This window comes from Lygodium microphyllum, chromosome 10 (assembly GCF_053477565.2).
Source record: "Lygodium microphyllum isolate KBCC chromosome 10, Lygodium_microphyllum_v1.1.10, whole genome shotgun sequence".
NCBI lineage: Eukaryota > Viridiplantae > Streptophyta > Polypodiopsida > Schizaeales > Lygodiaceae > Lygodium > Lygodium microphyllum.
Genome location: NC_141144.1, coordinates 35,779,201 through 35,796,720, shown reverse-complemented (window position 1 = coordinate 35,796,720; position 17,520 = coordinate 35,779,201).

Sequence of the window (17,520 nt, the reverse complement as noted above, 5' to 3'; positions counted from 1 at the left end):
TTCTTTGCTTTCTCCTTCCTCTACCTCACAAGCCAAGCACTTTAGAAGATGAGTACAAAGGCAAGCAGTATATTTGGTTAGATCTCAACCATAAACATGTATGTAACCAATGACAAAAGCAAGAACGATGAACCCTCATCTCCCAACGTTCCCACACAAGATGTCCAACAACAAGAAGAGCGCTTTGAGTTTTGAGTTTTGTGTTTTCTTGTGTTTTTGTGTTTTTGAGTTTATGGTTTGTGTTTTCTTCTATTCTACCCTACTCCAATCTCAATCCAACAAACCGGTTCCTTCCGATTTGGCCCTTCCTAACCTAGCCGCATGGGTTTCGGAAGCTAGCCACAAACGCAGACGATCGGAACCACATCGATCCTATCCACGCCCATGCACAAGCCTCCTATTCCGCCACACGGTGGGAGTGTGAGAACCTTGGCGGTTGCACCATCCTAAGTCCCGGCAACGGTGTCAAAGAGATCGTGCAAGAGCTGCAAAACACGGGGTTCAAGATACAGCAAGGAAAGAGGCTAACAAGAAGATCCCAAAATTTGATGCCAAAGATCATATATTGCTTGTCAAGAACATTACAAGAGGTCCATGAGTTCTCATTCTGAACATTCAGCTTGTGTAGGAATTTACATAGGCTAAGCGTCTCTCGGCTTTGCACTGCAGCAATGTTTTGATAAAGCTCTTTTCATAGATCTGTGTTGAAGACTTATGGATATAAAGTCAAAATAAATGTCAAAGCATTACAATTTGTTTATAGCTTTACAATAAAGCTTAAGAACTTGCTTTTCAGGGTAAGTTGTTCCAACTTTATAACTTCAATTGGCATGCCATTCACAACCCTTCCTCCTGCTTACAACAGCAAACATCCCATGGCTTCAATTCCATGCTACAAAGGACACTTACGAGAATGAGAAGTGTTCAGAAGATGGAGCAATCAGGAAGACGTTCTGTGCTCCAGCACCTCCTTCATCACATGAAGAAAGCAGGCCTAACACAGATCAGAAACTCTTGCATCTTCTGGGAGCTACCCTTTATATAACTACATCAGGAGATGCTGTATCGCCTTAACAGATTACAGAGTAAATAATGCTAGAATGGGGGTTCTATGAACATAGCACCTTTGAAAATGTCACATTGCTCTAGTAGCATTGTCACAAGGAACTAGTTTTTCCTTGATAATTAAATCCAAAATTCTTCGAGATGACCAGCAAAACATGGATTAGAAGCCGCAACTGCTGGACTGGATTTGTCCAGGCTCTGAAATCATCATCTGTTAATATGCTAGATTGTTAACGCCAGTGCACAGGTTAAATTTCCTGTGCTAGTAAACAAACACATTCCATATTTCTGTTGAGGAAAGCTATCAGGTTGGAATCCCAACTCTCAGTTGAAAAGAAGTGATGCTGTAGACATATACAAATAACTGGCTTCTGCTAGACAAAGACCACATGCTGGAGCTGGAGGAGCTGTAGCTCGTCTGCACATTGTGGACATTATTCGCAAAAGGCTGTCAGCTGGTGCTCTAGCTGCTGCTTCTCGTATGGATGTTCCAACAAGGACTCTCACCATCTTGTGCAAAAATCTGTTAGCAATCAGCTCCACACACATCACTTTGGTTCTCACCTTTGAGATATTGTCCAAGACAGGCAATTCAGCAGTAGCGGCTCGGGCATGATAAATTGTGCACTCTAGCATCAGATTCCAAAGCTTGAATCAAATAGAACTTGTTGTTATTGGCTCCCACATTCGTTTGATTCAGCATAGCATCATAGATTCCATCATCAGTTTCTATAACATGAAAACCAGACTTTATGTGGTCTCGCAGAAAAGGGTCCAAAACAGCTCTTCCTTTCTTGGTTGCCTTCACCAATTTTTGCTCCTCATCATGTTCCTTGCCATCACATTCTTTGCCCTCGTTCCCTTCTGCATCATCAACAGTAGCTGTTGTCTCATTAATAGCCTCAGAGAGCCTACTGTGCAAGGTTCTCTTGGTCCCAGCAGTTGAAAGGTCCCGCTTGACTAGGGCAGCACGGAGTTCAGCCACAGTTAAACTGTCAATATCGCTCTCTTCAGCACCGGCACCGATCCCATCACACGTACTCTTCCCCCGTTTTCTAAGCAAAGTTTCACTGTCATCTTCGACATCTGCCTCCGCTTCACTCCTGCCCCCAGGCTTCAGCACACGATTCCCATACCTCTCGAAGATTGAGATCATATATACTGGTTAGATGTCGAAGTTGGGAAAGCAATTCTGAGTTCAAGCAATTGGAATTTCGAGTCAGCAGTCCTTCACTAAGGAGATCATTGCGTGTGCATGGAAGTCGCCATCAATGCCCTAAAGCTCTCGGAGTTTATGATGTCGCCTTAGGTTGAAAACAGAAGGCATCAGATAGTGCTCTTTGTTTCCTGTGTCCAGAACTTCAGGGCTCCAGATTCTGCAGAAGCGCTGTAAGGGGAATGATCTCCCCAGTCGAATCTCTGACGTTCCTAATTTCCTGACAATCCCTCCCCCCCATAGATTCACGACAGCTCTTCCTTTTTTTTTAATCTAGGCGCAGCCCGCCATTCATAGCCTTTCAAAAATATCCCCCCCTTTTTCCCAGAATAGGCAAAAAGGCCCAACAAATTTAGTTGTTCCTATTAGCAAGGTGATACACGTAATTCTCATCATTCATGTCATGGTCATTTGGGGATGTAAGATTTGCTTAAGTTCCAAAAATCCTTAGACAAACTACACAATTTCACCATCATCTCCATCTTCAATATCAACTTCGATGTTCCCATGTTTTTGCGGGTCTCCATCACCAAAGCACATCTTGTTTGTTTTGGGGATTTGAAGTTTGTCCAGCGCTTTACTTAGAATTCATCATTGAAATTGACAGCTTAATAATATTCTTTGGCATCAGTTTTGCATATTTTTATTGAAACACGCGCAATAAGATAACACAGATGCACAACAAAAATGGAGGTGTTCATGACTCGGATGCGCAGCAACACGACATCCACCCCCTCTAAACCTGCGCATCCTCCGGATGTGCCAACTATCCAGGATCATTCAAGACCACAAACAGGTCAAGTCCATCTTCTGATTCTAGTAAACCTGTTTCTCCACCAGCTTCATCATCCCAATGAAATTTCTGCCCCTTTCGAAGCAGCTGATAGAGAACATCTGCAATATGAGCAAAATGAGGAATCCAAATCATGTAAAATACACAAGCTCCCACAAATCTCCGCACCTCTGAAGTAGTCGAGCAATACTCTGCAATCCTGTTTATGGCATCCATCTTTGCAGGAGAAGGCTTTCTGCCATAATATCCAACCATATGCCCAACTATGATGACTTCATTAACAGCAAAGACAGATTTCAGCCCTGAAAGTGTCAAATTTACCTCCTCTAATCGTGTCAATATTTGCTCACAAGCAATCAAGTGATCAGCCACAAACTGTCTACATCCACGCAAATCAAGACTTTCATTCTTTTCTTCTTCTGCACAACCCTTAATAGGCACATCATCTAGAAAAGGCATGGTATACTACGGAATATAGTCTCGAAGAACTCTATGCATAACATTCATCATATGAGCAACTAAGTTTGTAGCACCTTGAGGCAAGGTACACATCCTCACAAGACCAATAGGTGTCCGCATAGTAGTAATATCCCTGCTTTCCAAGGCAAGCTGAAACTAATCATAACCTGAATACAAGTCACCTAGTGAATAGATGGCTCGTCCAGCAAAAGCCTCAGCAAATTCATCCACAACTGGACCTGTTCCCACATTCCTGATTGTCACTTTGTTCACGGGTTGCATATCCTGAATAAATCTCAAAGTACCATTCTTCTTTGGTACAGTAAACCACCTGTTAGAATAGGGTGCAGAAGAGGGTTCCAAAATCCCCATTTTAATCTTCTCATTCAGCAACTCTATCAGCTTTGGCAAGTGTGCTTTAGGCACAGGTATAGGACGTATATTCCATGGTACATGAGGAACAGTGAAGATGACCATAGGTGCAACCAATTCAGGACTAATGCAGCCAATTTCATGTGGAAAGAAAGCAAATGCCTTACCATGACGTCCAAGCATCTCTCTAAAACATTCTTTTTCCACTGGAAGAAAAAAATCATCATTTCCAATCTTCAATTCTGCAAGAGTTTCAGCTGTAAAATTATGTCCAATATTTGCAGGATCCCTCAACATAGGCTGCTTCATAGCTTTTTCAATCTGTTCATCACTGTCAGAAGGAAGCGGGCCTGCAACCGGCTTAACCTTCTTATCAATTGTTTTATATTTTGTGTCAACCTTGGCATCATTCAAGCAATCTTTCCTTTGCTGCAATTTCTGCAAATTTTCAGCATCTTTCAACTCTGTTGGCTGAAAATTTTCAGCCTTTAGCTCTATAGACTGCATGGGTGCAGCCTGAAACTCTGTATGCAGAAATTTTTCTGCATTCAACTCTGTTGGCTGAATGAATTCAGCCCTCGGCTCAATGGACTGCATAGACGCATCCTGAAACTCTGTATGCAGAAATTTTTCTGCATTCAACTCTGTTGGCTGAATGGATTCAGCCCTCTGCAATTCTGTTAGCTGATCAAGATCAGCCATAAATTCAGTTTGCTGAGTTTTCTCAGCCTCTAACTCTGTTTGCAGCATAAAACCAGAAATTTCCTGAAACATATCCAAGGTTTGCACAGGTATGATCTTTGAACCCTTGCATACATCAGTTTTCAGCATTGCTCTCATCTCAAACAATGTATCTGCATAAGACATCCCTTCATACAATCCATCCACATGCTCTTCTGCTTGCAAAATACCTGCATTCTTCAACTCTTTCTCCTTACGACCAATGTAGTGCCTGGCAGCTCTAGGAAAATCTGAAATTTTCTGATAACTCACTGAACTATCTGAAGTAAACCCAACAAAGTTATTGGAGAAAGACTGGCTGCCAGGAGGCGAGATCTCCTCTTTTCTCCGCTCCGTACCACTGGCGTCTCGCAAGACAGCGGTACCTAATGAAAATCCAACTCCTTCGCAGGTAGTGGTGCCTCACGCAAGGAGTCCCTATTTCTCGGATGATTTACCCCAACAGTCATAAACTGAACAGCTCGCATACCATCTTTACTGCGTATCCGCGCATAAGCTGATCCGTCATCCATCACTTTTGTTTCCATTCTTGCTTCTGTAATGAAAGGTTGTCCAAGAATAATCGGATAGGAGCATGAATTCTGAACAAAGCAATGATAATCCTCTTCAACATTACCAATAGAAATTCTGATACTCGGACAAGCAGCATACATATCACCAGAAGTATTATTGGCGGCTCTCATGCGCCAGCCATGCTCTGCATCCATAGGCCACTTGCCACTCTCATAAACACCTCGAGCAATAAGATTAATTTCAGAACCATGATCAACTAAAGCAATCAAGGGAATTTGTTTCTCTCCAATCCTTACCACTGTCTCAGTGGTTGCTCTAGCCCAATGACTTCGTGAAAAATGGCTGCGAGGAATGAGAATAGGGGTCTCATCATCTTCATACTGCATAGGCTGCACTATTTTCTCCAATTGCGGATTAGCAGAAGCATTCTCAACCATCACTGCATCATCATGCTCTTCCCCAAGAGCTCCATGCCACAATCCCTGTAAAGCAGGTCCTTCCATCGCATGTCGTTTCCTCCGCAAAAGATCCTGCATCTGATCCTGTATTTCTCTTCTAGCAATCCCAAGAGCCTCTCCAACAGTAAAAGTGACTTCACTATTCAAAATTCTTTCATGAAAAATCTTACTCATATCCGTTTGCATATCAAGGTCTGACAAGAGCTTGAATCCTGGCTCTTTTCTTAGTTGCTTCTTTTCTTTCTGCTTGTCTCCCATTGGTTGATCAGAACCTGTTTGAGTTGGAGAATTTGACATAGGTGGAGCTGTAACAGGTGGTGAAACAAAGTCACCCCCTCTAGTCTTTTTGGAGGAGCTAGGACCCTCCTCATCTCTTCTTCTCTTTTCTTCAACCATTGCATCTAAACCCTGCGTTTTAGCCATATAAGCAAAAATAGAATACCTGTCAACAGGAGAATCCCATCCTGTTTCTCCTCGGATGCTAGAGCCCACACAAGTCATAGTAGAAGTTTGAACTTTCCCTCTTCTCGCTATCTCCAAGGCGAAAGACCATAAAGCAGAGTCTCCATTAGATTTCTGCTCAAGCTGGACTCCAAAAGCTGAAGCATCTCCTCTAACACTCACATAAGCTGATCGCGCAGCCATATCATCAACAAGCTTCTTCATACCTCCCTTACCAAAGTTTGTGTCAAGAGAAGCGCCAGTCTCTGTCAGCCATATCTTCCCATCTTGTCCCCAAAACACTACATTATTCTTACGTGCTTCCTGAAAAGCATCACAATCTCTGCAGTGTTGGTGCTCTGTACTATCACACCAAATACATCGTCGCCCTTTTCTTTGACCAGCTGGAAAAGCAGTCACTGGAGCAGGTGCTACAGCAGGTACTGACATAAGTTGCTCCTTTAACTTACCAACTTCAGCTTTGACTACTTCAATTGTCAAATCCGCCAAGCCTTTAATAACATCATCTACTGATAAGGGCACTGGAGCAGCAGGAACTGGTGGATTTACAACAGGAGGAGTAGGCTTAGGCAAAGAAGTAGCAGGGGTAGAAGAAGAAGTCTCCAAGGATTTTTCAGGAACTGATCCTGTGTTTCGATGCAATCTGACTCTCCTGCGCTGCTTCTTGACAAGAGCATTCACAGCATCAATGATATGTCTCCACTCAGTCTTTAAACCTGAATCAGTAGCTTGATCTTCCAAAAGATCATCCAACTTTTCCTGTAAATCAACATCTGCAGCTTGCAAAAATAACTCCACTTTCTGCATCTCCAAAGCTTGCTGTTCAGTCCCATCCAACTGATCATAACGGCTTTCAAACTCTCGCAGAAGAGCGGTAACAGAAAGTCCCTTATTAGGCATAGAAACCCATGCTAAAAAATTCCTGCGATTCATAAGACCTGTATCCTCCAGGAAATATTCATCTTTTAATGCCTTTTTAAATTCAGCCCAACCTGCATGTGCTTCTTGAATTTCTGCAATTCGACCTTCAAGAGCGCGCACCATGATCCGCAAGAAATAGCGGCTCCAAACATCTTGAGAAACCCCAAAAAACTTCATCTTTTCTTCATACAAATGTAGGTAAGTTGACACTTGCTGGCCATTAAATTGCTTCATCTCCTGTTGGACAGTTTTCAAAGCATCCATAGCATCACTGTCACGTTTTGCATGAGCTTGCTGCTGCATATACATGGTAAATGACTGAAACAGGTTCTTCATAACATTATCATCTGTCATCTCTTCTTGCGAGTCTCCCATCTTGCTGATGACGCAACACTTTCATGTCGGGTTCACCAGAAATGTCAAAGAGATCGTGCAAGAGCTGCAAAACACGGGGTTCAAGATACAGCAAGGAAAGAGGCTAACAAGAAGATCCCAAAATTTGATGCCAAAGATCATATATTGCTTGTCAAGAACTTTACAAGAGGTCCATGAGTTCTCATTCTGAACATTCAGCTTGTGTAGGAATTTACATAGGCTCGGCTTTGCACTGCAGCAATGTTTTGATAAAGCTCTTTTCATAGATCTGTGTTGAAGACTTATGGATATAAAGTCAAAATAAATGTCAAAGCATTACAATTTGTTTATAGCTTTACAATAAAGCTTAAGAACTTGCTTTTCAGGGTAAGTTGTTCCAACTTTATAACTTCAATTGGCATGCCATTCACAACCCTTCCTCCTGCTTACAACAGCAAACATCCCATGGCTTCAATTCCATGCTACAAAGGACACTTACGAGAATGAGAAGTGTTGAGAAGATGGAGCAATCAGGAAGACGTTCTGTGCTCCAGCACCTCCTTCATCACATGAAGAAAGCAGGCCTAACACAGATCAGAAACTCTTGCATCTTCTGGGAGCTACCCTTTATATAACTGCATCAGGAGATGCTGTATCGCCTTAACAGATTACAGAGTAAATAATGCTAGAATGGGGGTTCTATGAACATAGCACCTTTGAAAAGGTCACATTGCTCTAGTAGCATTGTCACAAGGAACTAGTTTTTCCTTGATAATTAAATCCAAAATTCTTCGAGATGACCAGCAAAACATGGATTAGAAGCCGCAACTGCTGGATAGGATTTGTCCAGGCTCTGAAATCATCATCTGTTAATATGCTAGATTGTTAACACCAGTGCACAGGTTAAATTTCCTGTGCTAATAAACAAACACATTCCATATTTCTGTTGAGGAAAGCTGTCAGGTTGGAATCCAAACTCTCAGTTGAAAAGAAGTGATGCTGTAGACATATACAAATAATTGGCTTCTGCTAGATAAAGACCGCATGCTGGAGCTGGAGGAGCTGTAGCTCGTCTGCACATTGTGGACATTATCCGCAAAAGGCTGTCAGCTGGTGCTCTAGCTGCTGCTTCTCGTATGGATGTTGCAACAAGGACTCTCACCATCTTGCGCAAAAATCTGTTAGCAATCAGCTCCACACACATCACTTTGGTTCTCACCTTTGAGATATTGTCCAAGAGAGGCAATTCAGCAGTAGCGGCTCGGGCATGATAAATTGTGCACTCTAGCATCAGATTCCAAAGCTTGAATCAAATAGAACTTGTTGTTGTTGGCTCCCATATTCGTTTGATTCAGCATAGCATCATAGATTCCATCATCAGTTTCTATAACATGAAAACCAGACTTTATGTGGTCTGGTAGAAAAGGGTCCAAAACAGCTCTTCCTTTCTTGGTTGCCTTCACCAGTTTTTGCTCCTCATCATGTTCCTTGCCATCACATTCTTTGCCCTCGTTCCCTTTTGCATCATCAACAGTAGCTGTTGTCTCATTAATAGCCTCAGAGAGCCTACTGTGCAAGGTTCTCTTGGTCCCAGCAGTTGAAAGGCCCCGCTTGACTAGGGCAGCACGGAGTTCAGCCACAGTTAAACTGTCAATATCGCTCTCTTCAGCACCGGCACCGATCCCATCACACGTACTCTTCCCCCGTTTTCTAAGCAAAGTTTCACTGTCATCTTCGACATCTGCCTCCGCTTCACTCCTGCCCCCAGGCTTCAGCACACGATTCCCATACCTCTCGAAGATTGAGATCATATATATTGGTTAGATGTCGAAGTTGGGAAAGCAATTCTGAGTTCAGGCAATTGGAATTTCGAGTCAGCAGTCCTTCACTAAGGAGATCATTGCGTGTGCATGGAAGTCGCCATCAATGCCCTGAAGCTCTCGGAGTTTATGATGTCGCCTTAGGTTGAAAACAGAAGGCATCAGATAGTGCTCTTTGTTTCCTGTGTCCAGAACTTCAGGGCTCTAGATTCTGCAGAAGCGCTGTAAGGGGAATGATCTCCCCAGTCGAATCTCTGACGTTCCTAATTTCCTGACAATCCCTCCCCCCCATAGATTCACGACAGCTCTTCCTTTTTTTTTAATCTAGGCGCAGCCCGCCATTCATAGCCTTTCAAAAATATCCCCCCCTTTTTCCCAGAATAGGCAAAAAGGCCCAACAAATTTAGTTGTTCCTATTAGCAAGGTGATACACGTAATTCTCATCATTCATGTCATGGTCATTTGGGGATGTAAGATTTGCTTAAGTTCCAAAAATCCTTAGACAAACTACACAATTTCACCATCATCTCCATCTTCAATATCAACTTCGATGTTCCCATGTTTTTGCAGGTCTCCATCACCAAAGCACATCTTGTTTGTTTTGGGGATTTGAAGTTTGTCCAGCGCTTTACTTAGAATTCATCATTGAAATTGACAGCTTAATAATATTCTTTGGCATCAGTTTTGCATATTTTTATTTAAACACGCGCAATAAGATAACACAGATGCACAACAAAAATGGAGGTGTTCACGACTCGGATGCACAGCAACACGACAACGGAATCAAAATGTTGAGGCAAACGCACCAACAGTCGAGACTTTGGACGAACTTCTATTCTTTCAGAAGCTGCAACTCACGTTGGCGACAATCTCTCACCTTGTCTCTCACGCTCCGCTCTAGCTAACCAAGCATTCTCCTCTCCAACCCAAGAAAGCAAGAACACAAGACTAGCTCGAGTTGTAGTGAACTCACCTAGCTTACCTTTCAAAGGCTCGAAGATAGTTCCACGACCATGATCAACACGATCCGATGCTGTCGCTCCTTCGCATCCACCACCAAGCACACCAACGAGTCGAAGAGCTAGTAGAGACGACGAGAAAAGCAAGAAGACGATGAAGAGCTTCACCTTCCCTCAGTCCCTCGCACAACACACCTCTCACTCTCTCCCTCTCAGTCACTCTCAACACAATGGAAGCAAGATGATAGAATAGAAAGATTGAATGGTTGCACTAACAGAGCTTCCGCAGCATGAATGTGCCAAAGGGGGTGAATACAACTGAGACCTCCCACCCTTATATAGACATAGAATTAGGGTTAGGGTTAGGGTTTGCACCCCTTTTGCATTTAGGGTTAGGGTTAGGGTTTGCACCCCTTTTGCATTTAGGGTTAGGGTTAGGGTTTGCGCCCCTTTTGCATTTAGGGTTTCCACAACTGTGAATTAGGGTTTGCACCCTCTTTGGGCATCCTACCCACATAGTGGGCTTTAGGCCGGTCAATCCTTGAAACATGCTTGAACCTTAGCCTAAATAGACCAAGCCTACACTATTCTAATCACAATTACATGTGCGCAACCCACGCAACACATGCGGATGCGACAAATACAACTACGGGTGATAAATACAATGTGCATGGGAGTGAGCCCGGCTCTCACAAAATAATACAACCATGATAGTCTGATGATGTCCATGAGTAAAAAGTAATACACAAGTGCCCAAAGTAATACAATGAAGCTCCACAAAATAGTAATCCACCAAAAAATAGTATCCAGCACTTGCGCTTTCTGCAGCCTTCTCAAAATATCGTTAACACCTTCTAAGTAAGGAAGGTTAAAAACCGGAAACTAAAGTATCCAATGAACTTTAGGGTTGACCAAGTTGGGTTAATAGGGTACGCCATAACCCAGAATATAAAGGATCTTGCCAACTTGCAAGGTACCCCGGATCGAGTGCTAGATGCATTCAAAAGGAAAGATTCCTTCCTTAGTAGTTTGCCAACAACAAGATCGATTAATAGAAATGTTTCTGCTTGCTAGAGATTTTAGAGCGCTGTTTGATTTATGAATTACAAATTAAATGAATATCTATACTTCAAGTTGAAGGCCTGAAGGGAGATGCAGCTTCAATTACCCTCAACTGCCTGCCTAACCCTAACCAAGGGGGTTGTTGACCGCGCCGGGAACGTGGACCGAACCCGCCGCGAGAGGTCTCTCCGTTGAGCACTACTTGGAGCAGGAGGACGCTTGGGTGCCAGGGGGGGCTCTGGCCGTAAATCCCTCGCCTTCCGGGTCCTGCGCAAGAGGCTAACGTGACTCGCGATTGGATCTTGAGGCCCGCATACTAGTCTATGGGCGGAAACTTGGAATAGTGATCCCTGTGGATTGCTGGATAGCCTTCAGGCTGATTGTGGACAAGCCTATGGGCGGAACTCCTTGTAATTCAAAGATAAATATGATGACATGTTAATAAAGAACTTGTTTGATATAGTTTTTATATGTCACGTGATAAGATTATGTGAAGGAACCAGTGCTTGACGAGTTAATTAAAGAAACTGATTGTTACATCACGTGTTAGATAATTACCTAACTAAAACAAACCAAGGAAAGTGCGGAGGATGGGCCATGAGTCCATCCTACGGTTGGGTGGTCCCCGTTGGCGGGGAACTTTTCTCAAATCTCGAAGAACAGCGGGATGATCGTCAAAGGACAGGAACAACAAAAGCATTGACCTAGAGTTATGTCTTAACCGATTTACGCTGTTTTAGGGGAACGGAATGGGACTATGCCTTATGGCATAGAGGTTGAGCTTTGCATCCCTCTCGTTTCCCATTTTCTTTAAACCAAGTGCGGCGTGAATCTGCTTTGCACCTGGCGTTTCTGCGTAAAGTAGTTCGCTTGGGTCCGACACTAGTTGCTGTTAGGAAATGACCAATCAGGAAAACCCAAATTCCGGTTGATCCTAAGTGGGAATGGCCAGAATACTTCTGCTACATCGCAGACGTGGAAAGCCCTAGATCACAAACCCTATAACATTCCATGGGAGTGCCGGGCGGAGCTTTCTAGACATCCTTTCTAATGGACTGCTAAGACGTGTCCTGGATGATACTAGTGGGCACGTTACACAAGGGTAAGAAAAAGATGTTTTCCTCTAAAGATTTGGGACATGAAGAAGCTTTCAAAGAATGTCCAACACAACCTCAAGTCACACCAAAATTTGATGATGAGAAAAAACAACACCTAGTGTTAATAAAGCAAGACATCCAAATACAAGGTCATCTTGGTTTTGTTAATCCGATGGATTTTGGACAACAATTCATGCATGCAAATATGGGGCACCCTAGACATACGATCCATCGATCCACCCTTATCTAGCATTAGGGCCTTACATGAAGTCCATCTTGGGATCATAAGGGCTAGGCCAAAGACCCAAGGGATTTATGACCAGAGCCCCCTAGTAGCCTTGTCGCCTCCTAGCCTAACACCCTCCCTATGGAGAGACCTCTCACATCTGGGGCTAGTCTTAACCTCCAGCCTAGTGAGATAGTGCCTTGGTTAAGTGCTCCCACTACTAACCTTAGGGGAGGTATAGTTCCTATCTATAAATCTGCCCATGAGGGCACAAGAACCTTCGTGCAAACACATAATTAAGAAATTAACCTATCATCATCAGTTAATATGACATTCATTTTCTATAGCATCAATCCACACAACCATTATGAATATTCCTTTTACAAATCGATGAAGTTATCTTGGGTAAGAAAACCATCTCTTTCCAATTCGGCAAACCTTATCTTAAAATACAAGTCATTAGAGCAATAAAAAGATGCAATCCACAACAACTTATTCTTCTCTAGTGCAATCCCAAAAATGATACATGCTAGTCATATATAAAAGATACACATCTTTAGCATTTTCTTTACATTGCAAGCTTTGCTTTAAATGATTGAACAATTTACTATGTAGAATCCCTTTTGTCATTATATCAAGAGACATCTATCTTTGTTTTTGTCTTCCACCTAGGTCACTAAATTTCTTTATAACATGGCTTATTTGAGTATTACTTGTCAACATGAGCTGCTACTTCATAAGGAAATTCCATGCACAACTCTTTTAAGATGTTGCCCTTAATCCATAGTAGTAAACTAATCATTGCACATCTCATATATAGGAAGTTCTCACGTACTAAGTTATTCTAAAGGGTACATCAATTTAAAAGGATCTTCATTAGTCAAAGTCATAGACAAGGGCTTCCTCATGCGATCTTGGGCTTAGACTTGTAAGTCAACATAAGTGAGTCCTTGGTTCTAGCCCATATTCAGGGTCTCATGTTTAGTCATGATTGCCAGTTTCCCTCTCGTATTTAGGCTTGGATATGGAGGCTTAAAATCCTTCTCCTATCGTTATAGGTCCTTGGGTCACTATGAGCTTCTTATAGATCTTTTTTTGAATGTGATTATCAACTGGAAACCTAATTGGCACATGACAGCAACAACCTTAGTCTACTAACATACTTTGCAATCTTCTAGTATAGCATTGTTTTAGTCTACACTTTTGGTCTTTTTTCCTTGTTTCTAATCCCTTTTTAAGGGCCCAAGGGCCTTTACATATCCTAGGTGTACTTTTGTGTAGTACCGTCTATTATTAGTGAACAACATTATAGCCTAATGAGATTTGGCAACTTGCAATATTTCCCACACTACAATATTAGTTTCAAGAAGGGAATACTCATTTATCATTGATCCTCTTTTGATCCCTAGGAGGGTCTCATAAGTAATCTTGCATTTGAATAAATGTAGAAACAATAATTCGACTTCTCAATTTTTGTCATGCCCTCTTAGGTGGTTCCTTAGTACCTTTACTATCACTAAGTTGGATCATTTTAGGCTACTATTCATCCAAGAGGGTTCTCTACTCATAGGTCTTATCATTAAATATATTGGTATTCAAAGATTTTACGATAAGCATTTTCCCCTATAAGCTATGCCAAGCATTTCCTTTTCTTTGTAGTTATCAACAACCCTATAATACAAGACCTTAAATGTGTACTAGATCGAGGAGCCTAGGGGTTTGGGTCATTCGCTCTTGGTGGATCCAATGTACCCCTTTCAATGGGATGGTTGTCTCAATATGACATCATGGAGTTATCCTCTAGCTCTCATGTGCTCCCTCGAGCTTGTGACCTTTTGGCTATTGCACGAACACAAGTAGCTCTTGCATTCCTTGGCTTCTTGACAATGGGAGTGCTACTATCTCTTCTTCTCTTTCTCTCTCCCTCTATCTTTTCTCCTTGCCTCTCTCTCTCTCTCTTTCTCTATCTCTTTATCTCCACCTCTTTCTCTATCCTCCCATCCTTCCTATCTCCCTCTACCTCTACTTCCTTCATTCTCTCTTTTCCATCCTCTCCCTCTTTCATTTATCTTATCCCCCTTCTCTTATCTTCTTCTCCTACTCTACTTATTCTCTATTCCCTCTTCCCTTCTTTTCCACCTCTTCTAACCCTTTTTCTCTTCCTCCCTTCCCTATCTCCTCTGTGTGTGTGTGTGTGTGTGCAATCTCAATGTTTTGAAAAGTAAAAGCTAGCCATCAAGCCTTAACAATAAGTCTTATATAGCCTTATAAAGGCAATTAACCTCTCACTTTCCCCTCGACATCATTGCGTATTTGACTTGCCTCTCCCTCTTGATGATGCCAATATGGAGGCAGTTTATGAGCACCAATTTTTATGGTAATCGGGAAGATACATTCCATGTAGTAGTAGTAGTAGTAGTGTTCGATTCAAGAGGGAGAGGTGGCAGCAAATCCAAGGTGGCCATAGACTACTGGTTGACAATAGTAGCTTTTCTCTTTCTTTCTTTCTATATTTTTTGAAAAACTAAGGTTTGTAGCTTTTGTTTCAAATCCCCCCTCTGAGAACCCCTTTTCATGTGCGAGGGTGAGGCAAGGACATTACATCCTCTCCCCCCCTTAAACGAATCAAGATACCCTCATCTTGAAAGAAACCTAGGAAGGAAGTTGGATTGCAGGGATTGTGGGTTAGGGTCTATCATGGTTTTTGCTATCATGATGCTATGTGTCTACTCTAGAAAAACCACAAAAGAAGGATGCTTATCAATTGGATGGCTACAATAAAGATAGTGTCGCTTCTACATGTTTTGGATAATTGAGCATATTGAATATACACCCTCAATGTTGGTGGGGAAGGTAGAAAGCATCAAACTCCAAGAAATGGAGAAATTTAGCCAATGACTAAAATACCTATTACATTGACACCCTCATACCTTCTATACTCCTACTCTAATTAAGCTAATTCTCTAGCTAGATGTATGAGTTTTATTTTATTATAATCCACCCATTAGGTCTATATCAGCACAATAATACATACGAGGGATGGGATTGCATATTGTGTATATCCCATTAACTTGATTCAATATCAACTCGGAATCTCCCTTTACTAATAATTGGAAAATACCGCATGTCTTAGCAATGTTCAGTCCCATCATCAAGGCTTTATATTCTACCATGTTGTTAGTAAATCCTAATCAAAGGTAGGTAGCTAACTTCATCGTGACTCTATGCCGGGGATCTCTAATGACTACCCCAATGCTCCCTTTCTTATTGGGACCCGGTGATGCTCCATCAAAATACAATGTATAGGTCCACAAGGGTTTAGAGAGCCAACCATTGCCACTTCCTCTTGGAAGTTCAACATATTGAGAGGGTGAACCAAGGGCTCCATCCCCAATTCTTCATTGAAACCTACAAAGATACTTGCAAGGATGCTCAAGCAATGTTTGCGACTAGAAGTTGTTTGTGGAATTGCAAATGACTTTCAATGTTTGAGGTGTTTGAGTTGACCTTGGTGGCAAGTTTTGTGCTAATGTTTTTTCTAAGTTTTGTAGCGATCATGGGATTTAGATAGAATATTTCTTTTCAAACATACCATTTTGGGAATGGTGTGGTGGAGCACGCCAATGGAGCCATGCTCGAGATGGTTTGATTGATGTTGGAGCATAGGAATCTACCTTACTGTCTTTGGGGTGAGGTGGTTGCTATAGCAAGACATATCCGCAATAGATCTCCGACTTCAACATTGCAGAATAGGACTCCTTATGAAGCCTTGTTTGGGAAAATGCCTTGTGTTCACACAAGCCACTTATTTTTTCTTTCAACTTCCCATTCGCCTATGGATTATAAGGTGTTATATTGTTATGTTATATCTGCCAATCACGCTTCTGATCACCTAATTCAAGAAATGAGTCCCATGGTCCAACACAAGATCTTTTGGTGGGCCAAAATGATAGATTATCTACTCAAGAAGGAAGCTAGCAGTCTCCTTTGCATCATCCTTCCTCGTCAGTCGTATTTCTAACCATTTTGTGAAATAGTCATTTGCTACTATGATATACCTCATTTGTGTAGAGGAAAACTGGTGCGCAGATCGGTCGCAGTATGCTCACGTAGTGAATCCCTGAAGGTCCCCAAGAACAATGAACTCTACCTTTTTGCACAAATTACAATGTAAAAAGCATGAATGACAAGGTCAAGAGACCAATTGGGTTCAATCTCCCCCCATGCCTTGTGTGAGCGCTTCACAAAGCATGTATTTTATGTATATTTCCATCTTCATGCTCAATAATAGCCCAATTTACAAAAATATGACAAGCTTTTAGCTTTTGAGTTTGCTTTTACAAAAATAGAAATAAAGCTAATGGACGGTGCCCATAGAGTCTGGCATGCCCAACACAATGTCCAAATAGAAATAACATATCCGTGCGCATAGACGCATACAAAATAATAATTAATAATCGATGTCTCAATAGACATGACAAAATATAGGCGTGGCGCCTATCAAAATATAATCCATAGGTCGAATACTCGCTAAACTCCAATGCTTTCCTTCGCCACTGCTGCTATCTCTACACATCAACTGAAGCATTCATAATCGTTAGTAAAATAATACAATTAAACCGACAAAAGTGAATACCTAGTAGTCTTCAGCTACATAAATAAATCAACTGGTTAGAAATAAATCCTACCCTTAATTTATTACGAGTGCGCACTCTAAACTCATAAACTTTTATTAATTTAATATGTATTTTGCGAAATCACCCGCTATGGAATCACCCATGTACACACTAAATTAATGAAACGCCCGAAAAGGACAGGCGTCCCCATCAACTTCTCGCACAAAGAATCCACTTTGTGTATGAGCCCCGGTCATTAAAGTTTATAGAATCCACCGTAAAACCTCACGAAATCCACCGTGGAATATGCCTCCTGGCATCATACCCCCAGGGTGGGATAGCAATTGACCTCAATTGCTATTAGCTCAATGTGGAGCTAACAGAGT